This window comes from Vulpes lagopus, chromosome 10 (assembly GCF_018345385.1).
Source record: "Vulpes lagopus strain Blue_001 chromosome 10, ASM1834538v1, whole genome shotgun sequence".
NCBI classification, from domain to species: domain Eukaryota; kingdom Metazoa; phylum Chordata; class Mammalia; order Carnivora; family Canidae; genus Vulpes; species Vulpes lagopus.
The window spans coordinates 77,241,590-77,255,404 of record NC_054833.1 but is presented as its reverse complement, the minus strand read 5'-3'; positions in this window follow the sequence as shown (position 1 = coordinate 77,255,404).

Here is a 13,815-nt window from a genome sequence, read left to right as displayed (position 1 = left end):
CTAACAGAAGCACCCGATGAGTTGGGGAGCTGCAGAGCAATTTGGCCTCTATTCATTCCCACTTGCTAGCCTCTGGCCCCATTGGCAGGAGCTCCCAGGGCAGGTTTGTTCCATCCCCACCACTCCCCTTCAGCTCTATGTGCCAGCACCTATTTCCTAGGAGAAAAGCATGAGTGGGAACCCCTGTGCCTCTTGGCAGAGGGTGACATCTGCTTCCAGCATGGGTTGGTACTGCCAAGGACAGGGTGGCCTTAGATGTGTGATGGTCTCCATTTGCACTATCAGTGCCTGCCATTATGGGGGGAACACTGAAACACAACAAACACTCCCAAACAATAAACAGGCTGGCCATGTCAATCATTTTCTCAGGCTTCTATAGAGAGAAGGTTTACTCTTCCTGCTGGGAACATCAGAAACAACCAAATAGCCAGGAACTCAATGAGAAGTCAGAAGCAGGAGAAACCTCAAGGCAGAGCTCTTGCTGGCAGTTCAAGGTTGAGGGTGAGAATGTGGATTCAGAAGCAAGATGCCCTTGGGTTCTGGTCTTCGCTCTGCCTCCACTGTCTAAGTGAACTTGGGCAAGTCATTTGACCATGGAGGGTCAATTTCGTAATTTAAAAAATGTGGATAACAAAAATAACTACCTTGTAAGTTAGGATAAGGAGTGAACACACATGAAGACTGAGGTTTGCCCCATGGCAAGTGTGCAGTGAACACCTGTTCTTGCCCCAGCCTGAGCTAACCACACCAAGGGATTTGACTGTCCCTTCATCTACTCTAGTTCTCCAAACTTTTACCAGCAGCTCCTAACTTCTGGGTCGAGTTTTGGACATCGCACATACAAAGATACAAAAAAATATAATCCCTGCCTCAAGGCATGCAGTCTGAAATTCCTAAAATTGTTGTTTGCCTGACCACTCAAATATTAATACCAGTAGTGATGATGCTAATAATAATACTAAACACTGTGTGCCATTTATTAAACAGTTCTCACATGCAGGCTCCATGCTGGACGCTGCATATATGTTGTTTCTAACACTAAGTACAATCCTTTGGGAAACTGATGAGGGAGACTGAGGCAGGAAGAACCGACTGGCTCTAAGTTACTGGTCAAAGGTTCTGCTGCGCTAAGTGGTAGAGCTGAGATTCCAGTCCAGGTGCTTCAGCTTCTGCGGAAGGTTTCTCCCTAGGCTGCCTTCACCGCACTCATCCCCAGTCTTCCCCCAGGGCATAAAGCTTTCCAGAAAGGCTGGCATTTTCATAGGACCTCATTCAATCCACACAACCACCCTGGGAGGTAGGGACCTTGATTGCCAGACCCATTTTCCACAGGAGGGAACAAAGAACAGGTGAAAGAATTTTCAGCTGTAGCTCAGCCAGTGAGTTACAAAGACATTACATGTCTTAAGATCAAATACAAGGCAGCTCTGAGGCTGCTGCTTGGTGAGAAGCCTTTTGCAGAGGCGAAAAATATGTGCAAACAAAACCAACAGCTTTCTTTATGTTCCCCAAAGTTGCTAAAAATGCCTGCGGGTTTGCACACAAGCAGACGCTGTGTTCACAATGCGGTGTGGCTTCTGTCGTTGGCTCTGGCAAGAAGAGACCTGGCAGGTATTTCTCACATCTTTGTTAAACACATATACCGACAAGGGAAGGAGTTCCAAGGTAGTCTGGGGTGTGGATCTCTGCCAAGTCTCCTTTTATTTGTTGTTAGATTGGGGGGTTGGGGGGAGACACTTCATGGATAAGCCCACGATCCCGAGAGGTAACTGTGGTGTGGTGAGAAATGCATTCCTCATACTTGGAGTCAGACAGTCCCAATCCTGATTCTTTTACCCGCAGGCCCCGTGACCTTGGTCAGGTTGCTTAGCCTCTCTGAGCTGACCTCAGCTCTACCCATCTGTAAATCAGGCAACCCCTTTTGCAGGAGTGTAAGTGCCACAAAGGCAGGAGAATTTTTGTTTTGTTTTGTTTTTGTCTGTTCTGTTTCTGTCTTCCAGTGCCTAAAACAGCACCTGACATGGAGTAAGTGCTCTTACTTACTAGAATGAATGAGTGAGTGAATGAGTGAGTGAACGAATGAGTTGCTCTCTTGCAGGGTGGTTGTAAGATTGAAATAAGATCACGAATATGAAATTACTTTACCAACTGCAAATTGCTATACAAACATGAGGATCTATTACTATACAGAACACGGTCTGGGTTCTATCAAATACGTGTGTTCAGGCAGTCAGTGATTGCTCGGTGAGCTTTTCCTTGGGTCTGGCATCAAAGAAATATGAGACTGGCTTCCTTCCTCCAAGTGTTCATGGTCTAGGAGGAAGATATACAATCAAGTATAAGTCAAGCACTAAAATACAATACAGGTGAGCACAGGGTGCTGTGGGAGCAGATAGGAGACAGTGACTGATCCCACGCTGGAAAGGGGTGGGTCAGGGAACTTTCTGGAAAAGGTGTTCTAGGACAGTTCCAATTTCAAATCTGTTGTCAGAGTTTTTCCCAGCAAACTTAGGCCTTTGGGCCACTGGGTGTCCTTATGACACACTCTCACCTCTCATACTGTCGTTTTCATTATAGTCACTCCCCGACATACAATTTCTCTTGTTCCCACTTGACTCATTACACTGTTGGGCAAAACCCCAACTCTGGTTAAAGGTGACTCTCCACCTACTCTGCTGTTGCACCTGTGTGTTAACCATGGCCTGAGAAAAATATCCAAACACACTAATTACTGCCTGGCAAGCTGCTCTCATTCTCTCCAGTCACTGTCCCGCTCTCAGCTGTTTCAAACTTTCTCCTCCGCCCTCCACACTTCCTTCCCCATCATCAGCTTCAGCTGAAGACCTTACTTCCTGCCTCCCTGGAGGAAATAGAAGCCACCAGGAGAGAAGCTCCAGGTGCTCCCAACCCTGTCCATCGTGATGGAGCCCTGGGTGGGCTGGTCTTCCTCTGCCCATGGGCAGAAGCCTAGAGAGACTTCTGGAGACAGAGGACACTCCTCACCCAGGAAATGGCCTCCACCCCGTCTGGAGGTGTGAGAGAGAGCCCTCCTGCTGACTCACAGGGCACCTGGCAGGGTGAGGCTCGGGGTGGAAAGGTTACCGAGGGGCAGAGAGAGTCCAGTGGGCCAGGGCATCAGGCGAGGCCTCAAGGATGTGGGGAGGCCTGTAGGTGGACATGGAAAGACCGCAGGGCCTGGGGCTGTGAGCGGCAGCCTCCGGGCCATGGTGGGGAGAAGGGCAGAGGCCGAATCTTCCCAAGTCGGAGCCCGCATACCGGGCCTGACTTTGAAGGCAGTGACCAAGAAGCACCTGGAGGAGGATGCTGGTTTCTGAAGAACATGACTGATGCTGCCCAGCATGATCTCTGCTACAACAGAATTCTTCACGTAGCTATTAACGTCATTGCCCATTCTCCTGACAAGTCCTCATGAGAGGCCGTAGCGAGTGCCTCCCTGGGTGAGACCACGCAGAAGGCGCAGCTTCTTCCCTCACAATGAACAGAGGCAAACCAAGCCAACGGACGATCCATTCACTTACTAGACACTGACTGCACGCTACGTGCGGCTGGCAGTGAACGAGACTGTCCTAAGCTCCCACCCCCTGGCATGGAGCTCACATCCCAGGGGGCTGCCGGCGAAGCAAATGAGGGAAGCACCCCATGTGTCAGGAAGGCGCAGAGCCAGAGAGGAAACTAGGGCCGAGCGGGGCAGAGAGCGTGGTGGGGTGAAGGTGTACGTGGGGAAGAGAGGGGCCAGGTAGGGCCTCCCTGAGGAGGCGGCCTGGAGCGAGGATAGAAGGGGGAGCCGGTGAGCCCCTGCACAGAGCCCCTGCTCCCCTGGAGGGGAACACCTCGGAAGCAGCACAGAGCAGGGCGGGGACTGGAGTCTGTGGGGTGCCAGGGAAGGACATCGGTCCCATGCAACCTTATGAGCTATTATGCCAACTCTGGCTTTCATTCTGATTGTGACAGGAGCCACATGGAGGGCTTGAGCAGAGGAATGACATGATCTGCCTTATGTCTTAACAGGATTTCTTGGGGGACTGTGCTGGAAACAGCCAAGCAGGATGAGGATGGCAGCAGAAGGATCCTCTGTGAAGACCTCAGTGACAATCCAGGTGAGGTGGTAGCCTCAGATCAAGGGTAGGAGGGCTGCTAAGATACTCGATCAGACTGACCATCTTCTGAGGAGAGAACCAGCAATATTTGCTGCCAGACTGGAAAGCAGCACAAATGGGAGAGAGGAGTGGAGATGAATCCAAGGATTTTGGACCTGAGCAAACAGAAAGATTGAATTGTCATCAACTGAGATGGAAAGATGGCAGGTGAAGCAATTTGGGGGTGTTCGCTGAAGGAGGACTGATGGTGAACACATTTGATGCAGATGCCTAAGGACGTCCCTGTGGAGGTGAGGAGGTGTGGAGTGGGTGAGGCTGGGCTGGAGACAGACCTTGGGGAGCCGACTGTGTGCAGTGTATGCATGATATTTGAGGCCGGCAGGCTGCAGGAGGTCACAGAGGAGAAGAGGGCCAAGAACTGTGCCTTGGGCCTCCTGTGCAGTGTTTTCGAAGGCAGGAAAGTGGGGAGGAACCAGCAAAGGAGACTGAGGAGAAGCCATCAAGTTGGGAGGAGAAGCTAAAGGCTGTCAGTCCTAAAAGCCACCCTTAGATCTTCACAGAGGAGGAAGTGCATGGTGTGTCATGCCACTGCCTGGTTCATTAAGATCCGGACTGGGGCTCAGTCATTGGATTGACGGGGAGGGCTCACTGTTGACTTTGGCAAGAGCACTTTTGGAGGAGGGTTGGGGTACAAGCCTGACCAGAGCAGGAGGGAGTCAAGGATTTGGAGATAGGGTGCATATTCAGCTCTTTTGAGGAGCTTTGCTATGACGAGGAGCAAAGCTGCAAGGTGGAAGCTAGGGGAGGATGTGGGCTCAAGTGTGTATGTGTGTGTGTGTGTGTGTGTGTGTGAACGAGCGTGAGCAAGGGAGCATGTCTTCATGCTGATGAGAATCATTAAGCCTAGAGGCAGAAATGGATGATTCAGACCAAAAAGGAGACAATCGCTAGAGCAATTGCTTTGAAGAGGTGAGAAGGGATGAGATCTGCTGCCAAGTGAGGAGCAAGTGTTTGCGAAGAGCACAGACGTGCATCCATTGTAACAAAGGAGAGGTCAGTGTAGGGCAAAAGGGGCAGGGAGGTGCATTCTCAGCGCTTAGCACGGAGTAATAGACACTTGTGTGGCACGTTTTGTGTGCCAGGCACTGCTCTGAGCCATATATATAAATATATAAACTTCAAATTCTCATAGCAACCCTGGGAGATAAACACTGTTGTGCCCATTTTACATGATGAGTACCGAGGCAGAGCGATGTTAAGAATGTTGCTCCAAATCCCACAGCTAGTAAGTGGCGTGGCCTGGCTGATGACCACTATTCACTGCCATGGTACAAGTGAAGGGATGATGGAGGATTGGGCAGCTGAAGAGAGGCTGATGGTTTTGGTGAGTCCGGGGCTGGCCTGTACTAATTGGTTTGTCCCTCAGAGATGCCTGCCCATTTGCAAAGCACTTTCCAGTTATGACCTACTGAGTCAGCAGCCAGTATAGGGAGAGGGTGGGGCTGGTGCAAGCTCCTGTCCTGGCCTTCATACACTCCGGAAGGACAGACTTCTCCCTGCTGCTACACATCTTCCATTGACACCAACAGGGAAGGTCGAGATGTTTCCTCTCCTTTCTCTTAGAGACACCCCTGGGATTCTGAGCACCTGAGTTGCCACCATCCTCAGTATTCCTGATTAAGGGAAGGGAGGGAGATAGAAATTGGGGTGGCAGTCGACCTGCTTCTGATGGTGGCTGGCTGAGAGACTGTGACCAGGCCACCTCCATCCTCTGGGCCTCTGCTGTAAAAGGCAGGAGAGGTAGGATCATCTCTTGCTTTATGGACTCAGGTTGTCCCCTCATCATGCAAGTCATGGGTACCACTATATGCTAGACAAGCACAGGGCACTAGAAATATGACAATGGGCAGAAAGGACCCATCCTGACTTTGTGGATATTGTCATCTATGAGGGAGGGGAGGAAGACTGACAATCACGCAACTATAAACCATAATACAAGCCTTGAAAGAACATTCTGGGGTGCTACGAGAGCACCTTCTCCTAAGCGCTTTTGTAATTTTCAGAAATCTGACTGAGGCCTGACCCATAAAACAGAAACTGTCTTTGTTTATTGTTCATTCATTCATTTATTTCTTCAACAAATTTTAATGAACATCTATGTTTCATAGCAGTGGCTTTGCATTTTACATTCCTGAGGAGAGTAGAAAATAAGGCAAACAGAAAGCTATAACACAAAATGGGACTGGGAACCGGTTATTTATTCCACCAAATTGAAATTTGACATGTGCTGCTGTGTGCCAGGTCCTAGGGACACAAATATGAAAGGGTGGGAAAGCCCTGAAAATTCCCTGAGGATCCATGGGAGCCATGTATTTGGGGGTGAGGAGCAAGGTGGACTGGGGTGAGACCCCTAGAGGTTTGAATTTGGCCTTCACCACACAGGAGCCTAAGACCTAAGGGGGGATTTTGGAAGATTCTGTAACCTTAATTTTCTCATCTATATGTGAAAATCACGTTTCTGAGCAGGATTCTACATTGTGTTAAGCACTGGGCATGCATTATTTTTTTGGCCCCTGAAACAATCTCATGAGGTACATCCTTTTCTATCTCCATTTAACTGATGGGGAAATTGAAGCCCAGAAAGGAGTAGTACTCCTGACATCACAGGATTGTAGGAGGCTCCCTTTTATTCTCTTAAAACTTAGGATAGATGCCTGACAGAAACCTTGGGACCATCTAGCAGAACAGTCTCCAGACTTTTCTGATTGTTCCTCCCTCTAAATAATATTAAACATGTCCTCGCTCATCATATTTATTCAGAGACATAGTTGTGTTCTACTAGCAACCTAAATAGCACACGCTGGTAAAGACCAATGTCTTGGATCTTGAATAAAATTAAATATACATAGATTAAGGATTAAAGTACAAATAAATAAAATTGATACTTGCCCCCCCCCATTGAGTCATTGAGCACTTGGAGACCGCTCATCCAGATTGTCTTATATGAGAGGGCAGTGGTACCCAAGGCCATGAAACTTGTCCAAGTTGCTCAGTTAGGAGACCAGAGGGGAGATTTTTGCCCCCGTGCAACATTGGACAATGTTTGGAGACCTGTTTGGTTATCATAACTGGTCTATGTGTAGGAAGAAGGAGGTGATTTCTGGCATCAGGTAGGCAGAAGCCAGGGATGGTGTTAAACACTCTACAGTGCTCAGGACAGCTGGCCCAATGTCAGCAGTGCTGAGGGTGGGAAACCCTGGCATCGCCCCTGAAACTTGGATTGAAATTAGGCAAGTGAGTGGTCTCTGGGGCCCAATGACCTGAGTGTACACCTGGGTTCTACCACTGGCTGGCAACGGAGAGCACATTACTTACCCTCTGACCTCTAGGTTTTCAGCTGAGAAGGGGGTTGATAATAGCACAGTGGGGAGGTGGTGGCCAAACCAAGATTCTTCTCTTAGGAAAGGCCAAGGGCTAATTCTCATCTTGTTCTCCCACGCTCTTCTCCTCGGTGGTCTCTACTTTGCAGTGAGGCTGACTGATTGCCCAGGGCGACCAGGAAGGGTCAAGACAGCTGGGAGCCTCAGAAGCACTCCACATGCTAAACATCCAGTCTAGTAGGATTGAGAACTTCCAGCACACACTGGGGGTCACTTCAAGATCTGAGGCATTATCCAGGGTAGGGCGTGAGCTTGGGGTACTTGTGGAAGGGTAAATTCAGTCTGCCTCCAGCTGGGTCTGCAGCCTCACTGCCTCCTCTAGCCCCACTGCCTGTCTGCAGCTTGCAGTTCCACCTCTTGGGAACCTTTCCCATCCTTCCTTCCTTCAGACACCATGATGCAGAAACAAGAGTCCTGGCCATTCTTGGCAAAGTCATGTCACTAGACCCTGGTGATCAGTATTCCAGTACAGAGGGGCACCAGGAAGGAGCTCAGTGGTATCTGTGAAGGGAGGGAGGTTTGGGAAGAGGCACCTTGAAGGGGGTTTCTGGAGCTACAGGGTACCCCAACCACCACCACCATGCCTCCACGGCCAGACTGTCAGTAGACTACAGGTGTCCTGTGGTCAGGGACTTCTCTTTTTGTTCCTGAATGTAGCCTCAGATTCTAGAACAGTGCCTGCCACATCACGGGCACTCAATACATATTTTTAGGGTGAAGAAAGAATGTTTTGAAAGATGACTGGAAATTTGCCAAGTGGGTCTGGGAGGGAAGGGAAGGGCATTCCAAGCACAGGGAATAGAATGAACAAAGACAGACTGATGGTAAGAATTTTGAAGGATACAGGAGGAAAGCATGAGAGTCTTCAGTCCATGGGGCCCATGGGATGACACTGGGGCTGCTAGGAGAGGCTCTGTATGTGCATAGCAAGGCATTCACAGTTATCTCAGGATTGGAGAATTTGGGGCAAAGTAAGTGTAGATTAAGAAGTAAAATGCCTGGAGAGATCATGACAGCACTCATTCAATATTTACTGAGTACATGTGAAGCACTGGGTGCTCTGCTGGCCTCTGTTCTTAAAAGGTTATTGAGCTAGCACAGAAGAGAGACAGAGGGGCCCGACACAGGGGCAGGAAACTCGGGAGACTGATGCACCCATTACTGAGCACTTGCAAGTGTCCCGATCAGGGGTGGGGATGGGCCACGAGGCAGAAGGACCGGTCAAAGAGGACTCTGTGGTGTTAAACCATGGGAGCTGCCTGAGTGCTGGCATTATGGCTGAAAACAGAAGCTATGGAAAGAAAAGCATGGGTTATACTGGACACCATGTGACCTTGGGCCTGTACCTTCTGTGAACTTCAGTTTTGATTGTTATTATCAACATTACTGTGATTATACACCAGGCAGTTACTGGCAGCTCTATGTACCCATTTCATTTAATCCTGTAACAGTTCTGCCAAGGAGATGTTATTTTACCAATGGGGAAGTTAAGGCACAGAAGTTTCAGTGATTTGCCTAAGGTCATAGAGCTAGTAAGGGGCTGGGAGAAGTGGTAATAGAACTGATCCCAGGACAACTGACCCCAAACCCATTCCTTTCTCCTTCCATGCAACTCAAAGCAGGAGGCCTTAGGTGCTGGCCTCCCAAGCTGCCTTAATCCTGAGATGGCCACACAGCCTTTTGGCGACCATCCAAGGTCCCTAGGCCTGAGTGGGCATAACAGGGCTGAAGCCCATTGCAATTGGATACACACAGTGTTCACAGGACTAGGTTATTCCCCACAGACTATTTCTTCAGTTGAGGCTTAAAAGAAAGCAGGTTAAAGCCAACCTTTGTGCTTTAATCAAGACACTCAGCCTAAATGAGGTGGTACGAGTCTCTAAAACAGGGGTGATCGTAGTACATCCCAGGATCATGAGGAGGGTTAAGTAAGCATTGCATGTAGAACACCTGCTTTGTGCCTCTTACATAGTAAGTGATAAATAAATACAGGTACAAGACAGTGGATGGGGGTGGGTGGGTGGGTACATGGCTTCCTGGTGGTGGTTTGGCTGGATAGGGACCTCAGTTCCATCTCAAATCCTACCACCCAGATTACCTGCCCTGAGATTGGGAGTAGATCCTTACCTCTTAGTGCTTGGTTTCTTCACCTGTAAAATCAGTGTAGTAACAGAATCTACTCAGCAGAACAATTGTAGAGACTAAACAAGCAGAGGTGAAAGACATGCAGAGCACTTAGAACGTTCTCTCTTACCTCCTTCCCCGCTACAGTTTTGGATCCTAAGAATCCCAAAAGAATCCTGTCTCATGTTGTTCTCTGAACCTAAGCACCTGCCTGCCGAGCACTTGCTGAACGCAGGCTTGGATAAAGAGGAATGGAGTGGCTTGAGAGGAGGCTTGGATTCATTCTTTTCTCCAACATTTCACTGGGTGCTGAATTTGTATCCTGTCAGGCACCTAGTGCTGGGGATGCCTAATTAAGTAAGAGATTCCCCAAGGAGCTCAGGGTGGAAAACGAGCAAGACAGGAAGTCCATCAAGAGCAGTTGCAATGGAAGCCAGAGGTCATTCCATGGTTGCCCAGAGGAGGGCGAGTTTAATCCTGCCTGAAGGGGCAGGTGGGCTTGTGACCTCCTGGCAAGCCTAGTCTATTAGCTAACAGGTGGAAGAGAGTCAAGAATTCTAGTTAGGAGAAGAGCATTTGCAGATAACTGAATGTTAGTACATTCCCTTGCCCGGTTATTTGCATTCAGTAAGAGGAAGTTGTGGGTTTTATTACCAAAATGATGAAGATAATGATGTCCTTGAGAAGGACTCAGCGTGTGGAGGTGGGGAGGGGAGAGCCATGGGAGAGGAAGCTGAGAAAGGGCGATGGGGGGCAGAGTCTGGGTCAGAAAGGCCCCAGTGAGCCAGGTCAGGGAGCTTGGGTTTTACCCTAGAGACAACAGAGAACCTGGGTGAGGGTTTCAAGCCAGGAGAGGCAGAGGATTGGGGCTGTTCTAACAAGATCATCCTGGAGGCTGGGTTGAGGTTGGGCTGGAGAGAAAAAAGCCTGGGGTCAGGGAACACATCAGGAAGGTAACTGGCAGCACTGCAGGGCGCCCCACCAGGGGGGGATGCCCTCCCCCCCTTTTTTTTTTTTTGGTGGGGAGGCCCTTCTTTACCTGGGACTTGACCTGAGCTGTGTAACATCCAGGCCTTAGTTCTATCAACTGAGAAATGCACATGGTGGCATTGATCTAAGTGTCTGAGTCTGAGAGGGCGTGATGTCTGCCAACTTCTCAGCTGTGTCCAGGGATGGAGGTCGGCAACCTAATCTCTCTCTTTTCTGAGGCCCCGGGGAAGCCAGGGGGCCAGGATCCCGGGCCTGGGTGTGGTGGACAGAAGAATGGCCCCTCCAAACACATCTACATTCAAATCCCTAGAACCTGTGAATACGTTACTCTCCCTGATATAAAGGACTTTGCAGATGTGATTAAGATAAAGGTCTTGAGATGGGGGATCATCCTAGATTTTCTAGGGCCTCCTAAGCGGGAGACACAGGGGCCTGGGTCAGCAAGAAGAGATGTGAGGACAGAAGCAGAGATCAAAGAGAAGATCCTACGTTGCTGGCTTTGACGGCAGAGAAATGGTCCTTGAGCCTGGGTTGGTGGGTACCTCTGGAGAGTTTCTACTCCCATGCAAACAAAGGGACTGTCCCCTAGATCTCTTCCAGAGAGGACCAGCCCTGCTAACACTTGGCTGTAGCCCAGTGAGGCTGATTTGGATTTCTGACCTCCAGGACTGCAACAGGGTCAAGCTGTGTGGTCGTAAGTCACTAGGTTCATGGTGATCTGTTACGATGTTTGAGCTTAGACAGGAATCCAGAAGACGATGGTCTTCTCCTCTTACGTCCATCTAGAGCTAGGACTAGGGGGAGGGAGGTCATTGAGGAAAGGTCCAAAGCAGGTTTGTTGACAGAGTAGAGGGTGAATCGGTGAGTAAAGAACAGTGTGAATGCACAGTGAATTGTAATAGCTGACAGGGACAGAATGCTTGCTCCGTGCCAGCCTTTGTGCCAAGCCCTCTTATGTGTTATGTCCTTTCATCCTCTCAATAAGCAGGAGGAAATTGAGGCATAGAGGATTTAAGTAAGAGCAATAGCAGGCAGAGCTGAGACCTATACCAGCCTGACACCAGAGCCCATGCTCCTGACCTTGCACTGTCCTCTAGGACGAGCAAGTGGTGGTGGGTATGCATTGTTGGGGTGTTCCTTGAGTGGGAAGCTGTGTGGCCAGCAACCCAAACTTCAACCCACACCATCTCCCAAGGTGTGTGGTATGTTCCCTTTTCAGGATGGTGCTAAAAGAAGGGGAATTTCCCTGGCCTATAGTTTTCTAAGTAGTGCCTGTCATGTGTGTGTGTGTGTGTGTGTGTGTGTGTGTGTGTGTGTGTGTGTGTGTGTGTGATGATTGGAGATTTTCAGAAAAGGGAAATGACCCAGGATGAGCTATCAGGAAATCAGGTGTGTCTGGGTGGTGTTTGACCCTCAGTAGTTCTGTGGCCTTGACTTCATCCTAAGCTATCAGAGTAGGCAAGGATATTTTACAGATGGGGAAACTGAGACCCAGAGTAACTTGTCTTGTTCAGAATGGTTTTTGTTTGAGGTAATTTTTTCTACCCACAGGCGGCCACTGACAAAAGAGGTATGATGCTTGTGTATAATCACGTTCTACGGTGGTGTCGGGTGCAGCTCTCCTGGCTCATTCAGAGATTATGGTAAGAATTCTCAGTTTAGCCACTTTACCTGGTTGAATAAGCCTAGACAAGTTACCTAACCTCTCTATGTCTCAGTTTCCTCATCTGGAAAATGAGGATAACTTATATAGAGCACTTACAACAAAGTTTAGCAAAAATATAAGTGTTGACAGAGCATTGAGTGGGTAGGTGTACAGGGCAGATTCTGAAGTCACTAGTTAGTGGTCAGGTTGCTCCTCCAACAGCCAGATCAGAATAGAGAGACCAAATGGTGGCCTGAGAAGACTAGATGGTGTGACCTTGACAATGTCACACAACTTTATCTATACAGAAGCCTGAAGAGTTGCTGGAGGGTCAGTGAGGAGGCAATGCCAGGTATCCTGTGTGCTGTTGGTGCTCAGCAAGCCATAGCTGTTGTTGTTGATGATGGTGGTGGTCGTGTTTGGTCCTTGGTTCTGTCCCTGCCTTCCAGGGGCTTCCAGAGACAATACTGTGCTCCCAGAAGTGGTTTGGTATAATGGGAGGTGTGTGTGTGTGTGTGTGTGTGTGTGTGTGTGTGAATCTGGGCATAGTATGGTTCTGGCACCACCTGACTAACTGGTGACCCTGAGCAAGTCCACAGCCCTGTCTGGGCACATCTGTCTCTGTGGGAATGATGAGCCTTCTGGCTCTGACTTCAGGTCTAGGATGCCAGGCCCCTGGAGGAACCCGGCTCATTTACCTGCTGAAGTGCAGAGAGACAATAATGATGATACCCAACCTTCCCAGATCAGGGACCACTCAACTGGCTCAAATTGGGTGCTGGACTTCTCTGGTTGTCTTCCCCTCTCCTTAGTCCTTCTCCCCAGACATTGCATAGGAATTCAGAATCCTAAAAAGAGAGAGTTTGCTCATATCTGGTTCCACCTGTCCCTACAGGTGGGTGGGCGGAGGTGGACTAAGGCAGCCAATGTGGAGGGGAGGAGCTAAATGGATGCCTGCCTCCAGGAGCCATGGGTTGAGCCTCCTCTCTGGTCTCCTCTCTCACTTCACTCTGGTGCAACCCAGAGACACCCCACAAATGATCGTGCCCTCCTGTAATGACCATGGCCACGGGTCATTACAATGACCACCCCCAGGTGTAGGGAGTCAGACAGTATTCCACTTGGGGACCTCACCAGACCACTGAGGCAGGAATGACCAGCTGGTGTCACCATGGAGGAAGCAGTGGACCATGGTAGTTTCTTGGTTTGCTCAGTACCACACACATACTCTGACCTGCTGACTCCAGAGGTCCTGCTCCATTGACTGCACTGCATCCTGGCCTCTCCCTCTCCTTCCTGGCCCACCCCACGTCACGCCCCTCCTGCTGGTCCCACAGAGCCCCTGAGCTTTGGTCCTCTCACCCCCCGTACGTGTCTCCTACCCCTGCCTTGCCTCCCCAAGCGCCTTCTTTAAGGTCCTGTTTAAAATTCCCCTCTCCCCTCTTCTCTTCCTGGGCAGCTCCTGTCTCCATCCTGGACAAACCTTTCATAGCCACTC